The 17,653-nt window shown below is 35.9% G+C and overlaps 1 protein-coding gene across 2 annotated transcripts in view; it reads left to right on the forward strand.

The window, feature by feature from the left end:
• NELL2 (neural EGFL like 2) overlaps positions 1-17,653 on the forward strand; it is a 280,513-nt gene that overhangs the window by 182,890 nt on the left and 79,970 nt on the right. The gene's annotated exons all lie outside the window — the stretch shown is intronic.

The raw sequence follows: 17,653 nt of genomic DNA on the forward strand, positions 1-17,653 counted from the left end.
CAGCAAGCAATCTGATATAGGTTATATATGTACAATTATATTAAGCATATTTCCATATTAGTCTTATTATGTAAGAAGAATAAGAAAAGAAAAAAAACACAAGAAAGAAAAAACAAAACAAAAAAAGTAAAAATAGTATATACCTCCATCCATATTCAGACTCCAAGTTCTTTCTCTGGATGTGCATAGCATTTTCTGATAGGGTGATTCTTTTTTTTTTTTGGTGGGGCAATGAGGGTTAAGTGACTTGCCCAGGGTCACACAGCTAGTAAGTGTTAAGTGTCTGAGGCTGGATCTGAATTCAGGTCCTCCTGAATCCAGGGCCAGTGCCCTATCTACTACACCACCTAGCTGCCCCATGATGGGGTGATTCTTAAAAACAAAACAACAGTAGTAACAACAATGACATAAACAATACCTATGTAGGGAGAGATAAAAAGGAATAATTATCTTATACAAATGAAAGTAAGAATTTATACTGAAGAAGAAAGTGGAGGGGGTGGGGAGGTCAAGTAGTGCTGAAACCTTGCTCTCTTTGGGAATGGGTTAAAGCAGGAACTATACACACACACACATATCTAGAAGGGTATAAAAGTCTTAAATTCAGAAAGAAATAAGAGGACTAGGGGATAGAATGGGAGGAGAGGATAAGGGAAGGACTCTTAGATGGGTGGGTAGGTTATAGAATAAGAGGGCAAGGTAGAAGTAAATTAGAGGAGTGATGAGAGGGTAAATAGGGTGAGAAAGTGTGGAAAAACAGGAAGGAGGAAAATACACAACAAGTAATTATAGCTTAGAATGTGAATGGGAAAAATTTAAATAAATTAAATAAAACCAATAAAAATTAAAAAATTAAATAAAACCAATGTAGCCAAGAATAGAAGGAATGCAGAAAATGGGGAGAAAACTTTCAGAGACAATCTCTCAGATAGGATGAGATTATTTTGGAACACTGCTCTGATGTAGGAAATGATGAGGTGGTTCATTTAGAAAAACATGGAAAGACTTGGACCTATGAAGAAAGATGGTATGCACTTCCAGAGAAAGAGATGACAAGTGAAAATACACATAGTATGGTCTTACATATATGTATATGAATGTATATGTGTATATATGTTTATGTTTGTCTGGAAATTTTTTAAGTTTGACAGAGGAACAGAAACAACAAAGTCTCCAGGCTGAAGCAAATAGGTTTATTGAGAGAGTTTTAGCCCCACAATAAAGCTGGTCAATCAGGGGTTGGACCTGAAAGAACTTGAGTTAAAAAATCAATGGGTTTTATACCCCTCCAGAGCTTGTATGTTTCTGTACAATTGTAATTAAACAGTATCTAAAATTAAAGCATCTTTTTAGGAAATATCAAAACTGCCTACATGACAAATGTCAGCATTTTCCAATTACTCATATCATCCTTCTTGTGGCAACAAGGCCATAACTCTGGTGCATGGCCCCCTTCCAATCAAGTATATCACTAGTGAGCTGCATGAACTTCTTTTGTCAAGCATAACACCCAGTGGTTTCTAAAATATAATATTGCTGACTATTGTATCTTCTGATATTACTTAATGCTTGAGATTGGAAAGTATCATCTGACATTATTAAGTAATAAGAAAAGAAACTTAATCTACTAATACAATTAAAATAAGATATCTAAATATAATAAATCACAATTTTAGTTAATATGCTGATTATTATCATAATTAAATCACTTTAAATCTCTAATAAGTAAGGGATGGGAAAATCTCACTCTCATTATCCCTCCTTTGATCCAAAGACAAATTCTAAAATTTGTCCTTTGGATGATTAACAGTCTAAAAGATGGATACAATTCAATGCATAGAGAGTAGTCCTCTATGGGTGGCACAAAATTCCAGAGAGGGCACTCCCCTACTGAGGTGCAAAATTTACAATCATAATAATGTGAATGGATACAACTTATGTTAGTAAAGGAACATTGATTTCAGAAAATTAATTTTAAAAATTAAATCTGAATCTGAAGAATGACAGAGAACAGCAAGGATAATTAATATATCCATAAATGAAGAACCATAACACTTTATACATGGAGGACCATAAGGAGACAACCTTGACTTGATGTGCTAAAATGACATCAGACCTTAATCTTAAAACAGCCTGAACACTGTATTGATGGAATTTTTGGCATAAAATTGTAGTGTTCGGGGGCAGGGTAGAGGGAGAATATAAAAGAAAGTAAAAAGTGAATAGCAGAAAACAAAAGAAAACATACAAGGAAGCAAAGAAAAGCTGGTTAGCTTTGAAAACAATGTGTAATATTTATTATATAGGTTTTCTTGAAATGGAAATTTATTGTTTAATATTGAATCCTTTCTTATATTCTACCTTGTATTTGGAAATGTTCTTTTTTTTCTTTTCTAATTTTGTAATTAAGTTTAAAATGAATAAAAATTTTGCCAAAAAAAAAGGGGGATGAAGATCAAGTAGAATTTAGTTAAATATGTGACAGTAGAGGAGCAGGCCAGAAACTCCAGACTAACCCTTATAACATTACTACCTCCTTGGAAGTGAATCAATATACTTTTTGGAACTAATCAACAAAGTGAGAGAGTTCATAAATGGGGAGAAGAGATACAGAGGGCAAATAAAATGTGTCTGGTAGCCTATTCAAATTGATAGGTGAACAACATTAGATTCTCAATAAAAAGAAGGATTAAAGAGAATAGGGAAGATAGTAAAATGTAGGAGTTAAAACATGAACGGGCAAAGTCAACCATAAGTGGGAGAAGGGAATATCACTGAAGAGCACTCCCGGGGGTCAAGAAGTATATATGTTTATAATGAGATATGGGAACCCTACAATGGATCTAATGAGGAAGGAGCTGGTACAGTAGGAGAGCACTTCCAAGAAAGTGTTGTGCCTTCATGGACATCATCCTATCTCAGGTGAAGGGAAAATGAAGGGTGGGATGACATGGAACCCAGGAAGAGATTGCATGGCAATGGGAATGGCTTTGGGTTCAGAAGGCAAGGGATAGAACTGAAGAGCATGACTTGGAACAGGAAGTAACTCCTCCCATGAAACCATACTTCTATCCTTATTACTTTGCTTATTAATTGAGACTTCTTAGAGTAAAGCACAACAGAATAAAATGGATAATAGGGTAAGATGTACAATGGCTTATTTAAGAGGAGTTCAAATTTGTTTTTTCAGAAGCTTTAATTCTGTGAGAAACAATAATTAAAGAAAGAATGAATGAGTGTATATATATATATATATATAGACAATGAATCAAAGAATAAAAGTTCAAAATAGAAAGAGAAGGAAATTAGTGGAAAAGACAAGGTAACACATTCCTCTGAGAAAGAAAAGCACATGAAATAAAATAAAAACCTAATGGGAAGACAGAAGGGGAAGATTTAAATTGACCATTTATAAGAGGGGGAAAGAATGGAAATGAAGAGGGGGAAAATTAGGTGGCTAAATTAAATAAGGTAAGAAAAATCAACAAGTTAAGAACCCTATAAAAAATGAGGGAAAGTCTGCATAAACCAGAGGAAGTTGTGTTGGGGGAGAGCCTATGGCATTAGTGTTACAAATTATTTGTAGGAACAAAAGTATTGATTTAAAATAATTATGGAGAAGAGGAATGCCAAACCTTCATTGCCAAATGAGGAGAGTATGTAGTGCATGTGAGAAGAGGGTGGAGGTGAAAGTTGATGGAGAAGAAGAGGAGGAGGAAAATGAGGTCTCTGCTGCTTGGGGAGTCTGAGCAGCACTTAGAGGAATGGAGCAGGAAACTTCATGGAAAATACTTTTTAAATGGGAAAGGAGCAATATTTCTAAATATGTTTGCTAAACAATGTACAACATCCTGTCTACCAACAGTATGATTGAATTCGAATGTTAAGATGAGGATATTAAACTTGTAACCAAAAATAGAGTGAAACTGACAGGAATTTTTGTCACATTCCCATTACCAATTTTGACCTATAAGGTGAGAATGAAGACAAAATTCTCCTCTTCTGAGTACTCAAAAGAACATCAGAAAAACTTAGTGAGGATGATAGAAACACTATCCTTGTTGTTATATAGGATTAAAACCTGAAGATTAAAATTCCTCAGTTTTTTCTTTTTCAGTGTAAGAATATTCAGGATCTGACTAGATTACATTCACTTAGCTAATCAAAGAATTCCTTTGAGCTGTTAATTTGGGTATGTAGTTATGCATGCAATATGACCCAATCTAGTCATAGGCCACACAAATGTCCTGCATGTAAAAAAGGATTAATCCATACAGTGTATATATAGAAGCATATACAAAATGAACACAAGACTGAATCCTTAAAAAACAAAAACTCAAAAGAGCCATTTACCAATTTGGTCAAAGGATATGAATGATCACTTCTCAAACGAATACATCCAAACTATCCATATCAATTAAAAATGCTCTAAACCTCAATAATTAGAGAAATAAAATTTAAGGAATTCTGAGGTTCTACCTCATGCCCATAATATTGGCAAAGATGTCCACAAAAGGAAAATGACAAATGTTGGAGGGGCTATGGGGAAATGGGGTATTAGTGGAATTTGGGTAGATTTTTTTTCTAGTTATTCTGGAAGACAATAAGGAACTATGCCTATAAAGTCACCAAACTGTGCATACCCTCTGACCCAACAATGCATAGATCATCAAATAAAGAGGAAAATTATCACATATGTATCCCCACCACTACCAAGTATTTATACCAACTCTTTTTTGTAGTAGCAAAGAACTTCAAACTAAAAGAAGATGTCTATCAACTTTGGATTAATTGAACAAATTACTGTGTGCAAATGTAATAGAATAAAGTTGAAGTAATGAGATGATGAAAGGGATCACTTCAGAAAAACTTGGGTGTTTGAAATAAAGCAGAACTCAGTAAGAACCATTAGGACAATTTATACTATGAAAACAACATTGTAAAGATAAACAGTTTTGACAGACTTGAGATCTCTGATATCAAATGGCCAATTATAATTCCATAGAACCAATGATGAAGAATATACTCATCTTCTCACAGAGAAGCAACAGGCTCATGATGCATAATGAAAGATGTGTTTTTGCATGTAACTGATAAAAAAAATGTTTTGATTCACTATGCATATTTGTTACAGATTTTTTGTTCTAACAGAGAGAGATGGAGGAAGGACTTGGGGAAAGTCTAGGAGGTGGAGGAATAATAGGTATCAATAAACCTTTTTTCAAGTGAGCAAACCATAGGGAAAACTGCATTAATTCATAGCTAATGAAATGTGAATTTCTTTAGTAAAAGGTACAGAAGAATGGGATCATCAGAAGCCAGTGAAAAATCTGGTTACTTTTCTGACACTGTTGGCCAGCACAGGTGATCCAAATGAGTATTTAATCTGTTGACTTTTTAAAAAAATTCTTCAGTGGATAGAGCACCAGCCCTGGAGTCAGGAGTACCTGAGTTCAAATCCGACCTCAGACACTTAACACTTACTAGCTGTGTGACCCTGGGCAAGTCACTTAACCCCAATTACCTCACTTAAAAAAAAATTCTTAGTAGTTTTACTTTAACCAGAAGAAAATCAAGGCTTAAAGAAGGTAATTGATACAGCCAAAGTTACTTAGCAAGTGAAGTAAAAACAAAAAACATTTATTAAATGCCTACTCTTTGACAGACACAGTGTTAAGCACTGGTCTTTGACAATTCTTCTTTAGATTTTCAATTAGTTCTCTCAAGATATGTCTATCATATCAGTATACCATACCTATTGGGGTCCCTCCCAACTCTCAGGTTGGGCACACAAACTACAGCTTCCCTTTTGCTTTATGGGCCCTCAGAGGGTAACTATGGCTTCTAGAGGTATCCTGTGGTGACTTTTTAAAACTACAGATCCCTCATTTGTGTGCTTCTTACTAAGAATCAATTAATAGATACGATTATTTCTTAGCAGAGGCATTTGTCTAAATGACAATAGTTAAAAGATAAAGTATTAGTTACAATAATAAAATAAATTATATAGTTATAAAATAAAATAAGTAATAAAATAAAAAGCAAGAACAATAATTATAAATTATTCCTTCCATAAACCCAGGTTGCAGTTGCCCACAAATTCACACATCTGTGTGAAAAGCGGGCTCAAACTTCAATGATTCAAAGTTCTATAATACTGAGGAACATATATACTATATATGCATGGCAAAGGCATTTCATAACTCCTGGTACTGCAGAGACTAGAAATTCTTAGTTTGGAAAATATTCATACATTTTCCACTCTCACTCCCTCTCCCCACCTTGTCTTAAGTATCTTTGCTAGGTGGGTTGGTCATCTGATACCTCTACTCTCTGCTCTTAATATTTCTTCCTCCCTTGAATAACTATCATTCTGTATACATGTTAGTCAGTCAATGTGCCAGGCATTTTGCTAATTGCTAAGGATAAAAAAGGCAAAGGATAGTCCCTACCCTCAAGGTTTAATGAGGAAGACAGCATGCAAACAACTATGTACAGACAAGCTGTATATGAGAAATACAGCTTGTCTGTACATAGTTGTACAGAGAGAAAGTCAACAGAGGGAAAGTACTAGAATTAGATGGGGGGATTGAGAAAGGCTTCCTATAGAAGTTATGATTTAACTGCGACTTGAGTGGAAATGTGAAGATCCAGCAAAGTTGACTGAGGAGAGAGTAGTGTTCCAAAAACCAAGAGAGAAGAGAGTATCAAGGAGAAGAGTATCAAAAGCAGCAGAGAGGTCAAGAAAGATTAAGATTGAAAAAGAGCCATTGGATTTGGCAATTAAGAGGACATTAATAAGTTTGGAAAGAGCAGTTGTGGTTGAATGATGAAGCCAGAAGTCAAATTGTAAAAAGTTAAGATAGTGAGGGGAAAGGAAGTGGTGGCATCTGTTGTAGATTGCCTTCTTAAGGAGACATAGGATAACAGCAGGGATGGAAGGATCAAGTGAGGATATTTTTTTAAGTATGGGGAAGACATGGGTATAGTTGTAAACAGTTGGAAAACAGCAGACAAAGAGAGACTAAAGACAGAGACAAAGAGAGTGAGGGTGTCAGAGAGGGAGCAATTTGCTGGAGGAGATGAGATGAAATGTGATCACTTGTACAGTTAGAGGGGGGTTGTCTGTGCAAGGAGAAGAGCTTTCTCTTCATGTGAAATAGGAGAGGATGAAATAGTGGTAGAAGGCATCCGAGTCATATGAAATGAGGAGGAAGGGAGAAGAGGGAGCTCCTGGTAAATGACCTTAATTTTTTCAGTAAAATATGAGTCAAGATTCTCAGCTGAGAAAGGAATGGGGGGGGGCCCATGGGAGGTTTGATTTGGGATGAAAAGGTTGGTATAGTGAGTTAATTAGGGGTGTGTAAAAGGATTGCCTGGCAGCAGTAAGGCCACAGTTGAGTGTATGTAATATAAACAGTCAGAATGGTTTCATAATTTTCAAAAGCTTCATTCAGTAGTGTATGTATAGGAACAAAGGCAGCAGATGGAGGGAGTGATCCAAGGATAACACTTAGGAGGCCACAATCAGTGTTATAAGAGGGCAAGGGACTCAAGAAAAGAGGACCAAGCACAGTTGAACTGTTTCACCAAGAGTTCACAATGGGAAAAGGAGGAGTGTGGCCAGTGCAAAGGTGATGGCTTGGGAGAGAATTAGTGACTGAGGGATTGGAAGTCAGAGTGTGGACCAAGAGCAGTGTTTGGTATTAGAAGGCAGAAGGTGAGATTGCCAATATGTTGTGATCAGATAAAGGAATTTCTGAGTTCACGAACATGAAGGGTGATTTGTGGGTGATAGTGAAATCAAGGATATGACCATTCTTGTGTATGGCTGAGGTGAGGTGGAGAAGGTCATTCTTACTAAGTTAAGGAGCTGGGAAGGTATGACTTTTGAGGGAATATCAATATATATATTGAACTATGAGGGCAGGAGTTAGGAAAGGTTGTGAAGCAGGTACTGAAGTCATTGAAGAAGAAAGGGGAGAGTCTTGGAGATATGTAGGCAACAGCTATCAGGATTTTGATTGAGTGGTAAATCTGCACTGTATGAACCTCAAAGGAAGAGAGGGTACTGAGTGATGATGGTAGAAGAATAACCTAGAAGTAGCATTGGGGAACAAGGACTATTCTCACTCTGCCATCTTAACCACTGACTCAAGTGAAATGCAGCCAGGGTTTGAAAGAGTGCCCAGCTAGACTGCATCATCAGGAGGGATCCAGGTCTTAGTGAGAACCAGGAGATGGAAAGAGTGGGAAAGGAAAAGATTTAAGATGAAAATGTCTTTTGCCTTTGGAGTAGATACTTCATAGAGTACAGTGAAAGGGATGGGTAGCTTTTGCTTTGGATATTAGAAGGAAATATAGGTTGATGAAAATGATAATGAAGAATTGGGCAGTGGGATGTGGGGAATGGGTTTTAAATAATGAATTTCGGAATCACTAGGATTCTGTGAAGAGATTTGACCAGGTAGGAGTCTGTTAATCATTAGGTAAAAACTTTAGAGAAATTTTCAAGGTCAGAATGGAGTCCCTTAAGAGCCTTGGGCACTTTAGAGAAGGAACAAGAACTTGGAGCAGAAGGAGTAGTGATAATCTCCTTCCCTCACATAGGAGACCAGGCTGGAAACTTGATGGAATGGAATTCTCTCCCCTCATATCAGTGGCAAGAAACTTGTATGATGGAATGTCACCTCTCCTCTTCCCACACAAAGGGGCATAATGGTAAGGCATCCATCTCTCCACCTCCCATTCCAATTGGAGACTGAAGACCAGGCAGGAGACTTGTGGAAATGAGGCCAGAGATATATAAGACATGATGGAATGTGCTCACCTCTCCTCTTCCATCCAGTCTGGAGATCAGGCAGAAGATGGATGGGATACTATGGGAGGGATAGAAGGCACCTGCCTCTCCTCTTTCCTTCTCTTCTCTTCCCTGCAGAGGCCAGAGATCAGGCCAGAGATGTACATGGCATGAAGGGAGGCACCTATCTGTCTAGAGTACTTGTATCTAGTCCAGTAGCCAAAACTACATGGATAAGTTGGAGGTATATAAGGAGAAAGAAATAACCTTCTGCTCTGCTGGAGTCTCATCTATAGGAAGCTCCCAGATTGCAATTCCTCTCATTCTTATGTAGGGCTTAAAACACCAAGAAGGTAGACCAGCCAAGGTGGTGAAATAAGAGGAAGTAGTACAGCCTACATTGGATCTTCAAAGACAAAACACAATGGGTTATTTTTCAAATGTAGGGAGCAACTATTTCACTCTGACCTCAGAGCTAAGTTGTAAATGTAGCGTGGTCTGAGGAGAGAACCTCAGGCTAAGCATGGACTTGACTTGCTGCTATATTCCCAGAAAAGGAAGGCCTGACTTTGTAAGGCAGCAGAAACAGAGACAGTTAGCAGCTGTGCTGTAGATACAACATGGATTAAGAAGAGATTGATGGGGGGCGGCTAGGTGGCGCAGTGGCTAAAGCACCGGCCCTGGATTCAGGAGGACCTGAGTTCAAATCCAGCCTCAGACACTTGACACTTAATAGCTGTGTGACCCTGGGCAAGTCACTTAACCCCCATTGCCCCGCAAAAAAAAAAAGAAGAGATTGATGGCCAGCCAGGCTTAAGGCTTACCAATAGCTATATTCCAGGACATGAATCAGGGATGGATACAGGTTGCACCTGGCCTGTGTCTGTGTACTAGAAAAGGAACAGGAATAAAGGTTAACAAAAACCCTGAAATGAGGTACAGGATTTAGCTGTCAGTCCAGTCTGAGGCCTGAAGATGAGTGAAGAGGGAAGGGCATTCAGACCAAGGAGGATCTGCAGCTCTTTTGCTCTTAAAATGCAGAAGCTTCCATCTAGATGACAGGGGCTGTGAACAATAAGCTATCAGAACTCTAACCAAGGGCAAAACTAGACTAAGGTTAGTAGCTTGAAAAGCTCTAACTAAGAGGATTCAGTCTACCTCCTTGTTTGAATAAACTCTAGTTCAGACAGCTTAAGACCTGCTGAAAGATTTCAGGTTGCCCCCTTTAGATACCCCTAAGATCTTTGAAGAACACAGTTCTTAGTACCCAGAGAAAGCAACTTCCTATCCCAAACGAATGAAAATTATAACCAAATATGATCCTGAGATTCCTTCCAGAAATGTCTGATCTTAATAAAGGTCTTCAGTTTGATCTTTTTTAAAAAATAAAAGTATTTTATTATTTTCCAATTACATGTAGAGATAGTTTTTAACATTTGTTTTTATAAGATTTCTAATATCAAAATTTTCTCCCTCCCTCCCCCCTTCCTTCCCCCCTTCCCCAAGACAGCAGGTAATCTGATATAGGTTATATATATATAATAACATTAAACATATTTCTGCATTAGTCATAAGAGAAGAATCAGAAACAAAAAGGAAAAACCTCAAAAAAGAAAAACAACAGCACCAAACACAAAAGAAATAGTATGATTCAATTAGCATCCATATTCCACAGGTTTTTTTTCTGGATTTGGAGAGTCTTTTCCATCATGAGTCCTTTGGAACTTTCTTGTACCATTGTATTGGTGAGAAGAATCTAGTCTATCATAGTTGATCAACACATAATGTTGATGATACCGTGTATAATGTTCTTCTGGTTCTGCTCATCTCACTCATTATCAGTTCATGCACATCCTTCCAGGTTTCTCTGAACTCCTCCTGCTCATCGTTTCTTACAGCACAATAGAATTCCACTACATTCATATACCACAACTTGTTCAGCCATTCCCCAATTGATGGGCAGTCCCTTAATTTCCAATTCCTTGCCACCACAAAAAGAGCAGCTATAAATATTTTTGTACATGTTGGTACTTTTCCCTTTTCAGTTTGGTCTTAATAAACCAAAAAGACTCCTACCATAAAGAGCTGTTATAGTTCAAGGATGATGAAAACATATAGACAAAAAAAGAAAATAATATATGTGAGCAAAGCCTCAAAGAAAAATAGAGCTTAGCCACAAGGTCAGCTAGAATTCCTGGAAAAGATTTTTTTTAAGTCTTCAAAAAGAAAATTAAATTGATATTATAAATTAAATTAAGGTACAAGAAGAATGAACTGGGGAAAATGAGAACATTGGAGGAAAGACCTGGAAGCAGAATTAATAGTTTAATATGAGAGATATAAAACTTTAGCCAAGGAACAGACTACCAGAAAATTATAGTGGACTATATATAAGTAAATGACTCCACGAGATAGCAAGAATTATTAAAAGAGAGTCAAAGACCATTGGATTACCTGAAAACCATGACCACAAAATTAATCTGAACACCACATTTTAAGAAATCGTGAAAGAAAAGTGTTGGGACATATTCAAAGCAGAAGGAAAAGTTTAAAAAGAATGCACTGATCACTTACTGAAAGAAACCCCCAAATTAAAATTCCCATGGATTTCAACCAAAGTTGAGAGCTTCCAAGTGAAAGACAAAAAAATTCAAGCAGCCAGAAAAGAAGAGTTCAGGTATCAAGCAATCACACAACATTTAGCAGTATATCACCTTAAAGGAAGGGAGAACTTGTAATAAATTATTACAAACAGGAAAAGATATAGACTTACAACCAAGAGTAACTTACCCAGCAAAAGTAAGTATAAATTTACCCATGGAAAAAAGCTTTAATAAGCATTCTGGAAGAAAAGACCAAAGCTGAATAGAAACTTTGAAATACAAAAATACAAATCAAGAAAAATGCAGAAAAGTAAATAAATATGAGAATGCATTCAAAAGGAACTAAATTAAAAGAAAACATGTTTACATTATAATAAGCTGAGATAACACACATCCCCTCAGAACTCCAATGCCATTAAGAGTCATAGAAGTAAAAAAAGAGAGGAAAAAGAGAGGAAAAGATAACAGCATGGTTAATTTATTTCCTCAGCCAAACTCTTCTTGACAGAACCAGAGAAGTGTTCTTACTTTGTAAAGCAATCACAGAATATTACACATTATTAACACAAAAAAACCTCATTCTGTAACTACCTGAAGCTCAAGTTGAGGTTAGTTCAAGAGGGACAAAATTATGTCTTCTTTAAATTACCTTTCAGCATAAGAGAGCTGAGGCACAGAAAATTAAAGTGCAATTTCCCATCAGAATCTGTGTCAATACAAATTACCTATAATAGAAACATAAACCTGATTTTTTTCAATGCAAATCCACTGAAAATAAAGAGATAGAAAATTTATGGTGAGATTTACAAACTATTAAAATAGAAAATGCTTAAGAGAAGCTTATTCTAGGAATGCTATAAAACTTGGCCACATAGTTTATTCTGGGAAATAAACGTTTTTCATTTAGACCTCTGCTCAAATATATTGATATATATGCTTCAAAGGGCACCTTAGAATAGTGAATAGGTCATTAGATTGAAGTTAGATTAAAATCCTGCCCCAGGAAAGTACTAGATTTATGTTCTTGAACTAATCATTTAACCTGTCTGAGCTTCAGTTTTCTTATCTGTAAATGGGGGGGGGGGCCGCAACAATAGAATCCAATTCACAGGGTTTTTGTGAGGATTAAGTGAACAAATGTGTATTTAGAGCACTATATAAATGTAGGCTAGTATTATAGACTGAACATTTAAATTTGCATTGATTATAGAAGAGGTTCAAATATTTGTACCATTCTAATATTTTTTGTTTATAATTTTAGTGGGTTTGCTTGAATTCGGTATTGTTATATTTTAGGCATCACTTTACTTTGTCAGCAATTTATTGCAGAGAAGCAAAGCTGTTTTGGAGAGCCAAGCTTTTTCTTATTATGGAACCTATTTGGATCCTGGCTAAATTATTTAGATTAATTTCTCTCCATTTCATGCCATACAGCTCCAATATTATCAACCTTTCATTATCGTTTTTATTTCTGCCTAGGGATTATAAACTTCAGTCCTTGATATTTTCCTTATTCTCTGTGGGTTGGGATTCTGTTGTTGTTATTTGAACTGAGGAAGAAATGTGTTATTACACTATAATTTTAATATTAGTACAAGTACATAGGAACTCTCAAGATAAGACCACTAGATTTGGAGTCACTGTCAACATGGAAGGAAGGGTAGATTTTGACTGCAAGATTATCATCTTGCAATACTTGCTTCTAGGTCAGTTCTTATATTATTAGGTAGACAGCATTTATTCATTCATTCATGTATTCATTAATGCAGCATTTGTTAAGCATTTTCTATCTGTGGTATACTGTACTTTCTGTCTTTACAATAATAATTACCAAGTGGTTAATAAGTGTTTCTTGCCTTTAAACAACTTACTTGGGACTTTTTTTCTGATGTTAGGTATCTATGTATATGTATTATTAATGTTGTGACCCTAACTACTCATGTTCAAAGATGACTCTCAATCAGAAGACCTATTTTACATGGCCCTAAGGAAGAAGAATTAGGATATGGGGCAGTAGTATCTGACATCTGGTCCCAGCTATGGATAGCTTCCAGATAATAGCCAGCTAAAATCTCAATTGATTAGAGAATAAATAATGGTGTCTTGGCTTTATGGCTGAATGACTATATGTTGGCCCCAGAAAGAGTGGAGGAAAAATTTGAAATGTACATTGAGATATTATTATTATTTTTTTTTTTTAGTGAGGCAATTGGGGTTAAGTGACTTGCCCAGGGTCACACAGCTGGTAAGTGTTAAGTGTCTGAGGCCGGATTTGAACTCAGGTACTCCTGACTCCAGGGCCAGTGCTCTATCCACTGCGCCACTTAGCTGCCCCCGAGATATTATTTTTAAAAGCATCTAATCAGGAAATTTGACCATAGTAAAGTATCTTCCATTACCTCAATGTCTGTAACTTCAAAAAAACCATTTTTTTTAAATAAGAGAAGAATCCTCCACCTGATTTGTACACCAACATTACATTCACAAAACTAAATTTGACTGTGTCCCATTAAATGGGACCAGGCGTTTTAGCTCTGGAGAAAGTGTAAGGCATCCAGTGAAATGTGTAAGGCATCAAATGAAATGTTTTCAAGTCCCATGTCATGATGGTCCTCAACTGAGTGAGGCTATTAACTGATGACACAATGCTATTTTAAATAGATTTGTTAAAACTATCAAAGTGCCAGGATAAAAAAAAGAACTGAGATTCAGGTAAATTCAACAGTTCCTGAACTGGGAGAGGCCTTCACACCAGACAGTAATCTTGGTCAATACAAATTGTGCTGCCACCAATCACAGATGTTGCTATATCTTTTAAAAATAGATATTCTGCCTGCCAATTAGCCTGGGCTGTCAAGATTGAGAAATATCAGACTGTCTGTCAGCATCTAGCTCAGGAAGGTTACAGTGATAGTGGGGGACTTAGAAAGATGGGAGACAGCTAATATAGTGTTATCTAAATTAATTATCTGTCTTAACTATGCTAGCCTAAAGAAGAAGGTAATGGTGTGGGACTTTATCCGATGAAACAGGGACATCAAAGATCTAACAGGAATTAGGCAATATTAAAGATGAGCTCTTGAGATAAATATAGTAAGAAGAGATTAAATATCTTTATTAATTTATTAATTTGAAATGTTCTAAAATGTTTCTTTTATTTCTTTTATTATTTAAATATACAAATGTAATGTTTACTTCTTTAAATTTTAAATTGCATTTTTAATATTACTGAGTATTTGATTATTTATCCCTAAAAAGTGTGATGTGATTAAAAAAAACTACCTGCAAGTCTGTTAATTTGAATATTAGTTGAATAAAGTATAAATATCTTTTCTCATTCTCAGTGTTTCAGAATTTATTTTGACATAACTTGATAGTTGTGTATTTTTAATAAACGTATTTTCTTATTTTCCAGTTACATGTAGAAATAGTTTTCAACATTTGTTCATATAAGATTTCCAATTTCAAATTTTTCTCCCTCCTTCCCCTCCCTCCCCCCTTCCCCTAGACGGCAGGCAATCTGATATAGGTTATATATACATAATAACATTAAACATATTTCTGCATTAGTCATGTTATACGAGAAGAATCAAAGCACAAAGGAAAAACCTCAAATCAGAAAACCAACAGCACCAAAAACAAAAGAAATAGTATGGTCCAATCAGCATCCATATTCCACAGTTCCTTTTTGTTTTCTGGATTTGGAGAGCTTTTTCCATAATGAGTCCTTTGGAACTTTCTTGTTCTGTTGGGTTGATGAGAAGAATCTAGTCTATCACAGTTGATCAACACATAATGTTGATGATACTGTGTATAATGTTCTTCTGGTTCTGCTCATCTCACTCATCATCAGTTCATGCACGTCCTTCCAGGTTTCTCTGAACTCCTCCTGCTCATTGTTTCTTACAGCACAATAGAATTCCATTACATTCATATACCACAACTTGTTCAGCCATTCCCCAATTGGTGGACATCCCCTCAATTTCCAATTCCTTGCCACCACAAAAAAGAGCAGCTATAAATATTTTTGTACATGTAGGTCCTTTTCCCTTTTTAATGATTTCTTTGGGGAAAAGACCAAAAGAGGTATTGCTGGGTCAAAGGGTATTCACAGCTTTATAGTCCTTTGGGCATAATTCCAGATTGCTCTCCAGAATGGTTGGATCAGTTCACAGTTCCACCAACAATGCATTAGTGTTCCAATTTTTCCACAGCTCCAACATTTATTATTTTCCATTTTTGTCATATTAGCCAATCTGATAGGTGTCAGGTGGCACCTCAGAGTTGTTTTAATTTGCATCTCTCTAATCAATAGTGATTTAGAGCATTTTTTCATATGGCAATAGATAGCTTTGATTTCTTCATCAGAAAACTGCCTGTTCATATCCTTTGACCATTTCTCAATTGGGAAATGACTTGGATTCATATACATTTGATTTAGTTCCCTATATATTTTAGAAATGAGGCCTTTATCAGAAGTACTGGCCATAAAAATTGTTTCCCAGCTTTCTGCATCCCTTCTAATTTTGGATGCATTGCTTCTGTTTGTAGAAAACCTTTTTAATTGAATGTAATCAAAATCATCCATTTTGCATTTTATAATATACTCTATCTCTTGTTTTGTCATAAACTCCTCTCCTTTCCAAAGATCTGAAAGGTAGACTATTCCTTTTTCTCCTAATTTACCTATGGTATCACCTTTTATGTCTAAATCATGTACCCATTTTGACCTTATTTTAGTATAAGGTGTCAGATGTTGGTCTATGCCTAATTTCTGCCATACTATCTTCCAGTTTTCCCAGCAGTTTTTGTCAAATACTGAATTCCTATCCCAGAAGCTGGGGTCTTTGGGTTTATCAAACAGTGCATTACTAATGTAATTTACTACTGTGTCTCCTGTGCCTAGCCTATTCCATTGGTCCTCCACTCTATTTCTTAGCCAGTACCAGATAGTTTTGATGACTGCCGCTTTATGTAGAGCTCCAGATTTGGTACAGTTAACCCACCTTCCCGTGCATTTTTTTCATTATTTCCCTTGATATTCTTGAACTTTTGTTTTTCCAGATGAATTTTGTTATTTTTTCTAGCTCTATAAAATAATTTTTAGGTAGTCTGATTGGTATGGCACTGAATAAGTACATTAATTTAGGTAGAATTGTCATTTTTATTATATTAGCTCAGCCTATTCATGAGCAATTGATATCTAACTTTTTTTTTTGTTTGGTTGGTTTTTTTAGTGAGGCAATTGGGGTTAAGTGACTTGCCCAGGGTCACACAGCTAGTAAGTGTTAAGTGTCTGAGGTAGGATTTGAACTCAGATACTCCTGACTCCAGGGCTCTATCCACTGCACCACCTAGCTGCCCCGAGCAATTGATATCTTTCCAGTTTTTTAGATCTGATTTGATTTGTGTGAAAAGTGTTTTGTAATCGTGTTCATAGAATTCCTGAAAATTAAAGGAGAAATTAATGAAATTGAAAGCAAGAAAACTATAGAATTAATCAATAAAACTAAGAGCTGGTTTAATGAAAAAACCAATAAAATAGATAAACCATTGGTTAATTTGATTTAAAAAAAGAAAAAAGAAAACCAAATTACTAGTATCAAAAATGAAAGGGAGGGGGGCAGCTAGGTGGTACAGTGGATAAAGCACTGGCCTTGGATTCAGGAGAACCCGGGTTCAAATCCGGCCTCAGACACTTGACACTTACTAGCTGTGTGACCCTGGGCAAGTCACTTAACCCCCATTGCCCCGCAAAAAAAAAAAAAATGAAAAGGGGTGATTTTACCACCAATGAAGTATAAATTAAAGCAATAATTAGGAACTATTTTGCCCATCTGTATGCCAATAAATTTGACAATTTAAATGAAATGGAAAAATATTTACAAAAATACAAACTGCCCATGTTAACTGAAGAGGAAAATAAGCCCATATTAGAAAAAGAAATTGAACAAGCCATTAATGAACTCCCTAAGAAAAAATCCCCAGGGCCAGGTGGATTTACAGGTGAATTCTATCAAACATTTAAAGAACAATTAATTCCAATATTATACAAATTATTTGGAAAAATAGGTGAAGAAGGAGTTCTACCAAATTCATTTTATCACACAAATATGGGGAAGTATCAAAACCAGGCAAAACAAGAACAGAGAAATAAAATTATAGACCAATTTCCCTAATGAATATTGATGCTAAAATCTTAAATAAGATATTAGCAAGTAGATTGCAGCAAGTGATCACCAGAATAATA

The sequence above is a fragment of the Dromiciops gliroides genome, chromosome 5 (assembly GCF_019393635.1).
Source record: "Dromiciops gliroides isolate mDroGli1 chromosome 5, mDroGli1.pri, whole genome shotgun sequence".
NCBI classification, from domain to species: Eukaryota; Metazoa; Chordata; class Mammalia; order Microbiotheria; family Microbiotheriidae; genus Dromiciops; species Dromiciops gliroides.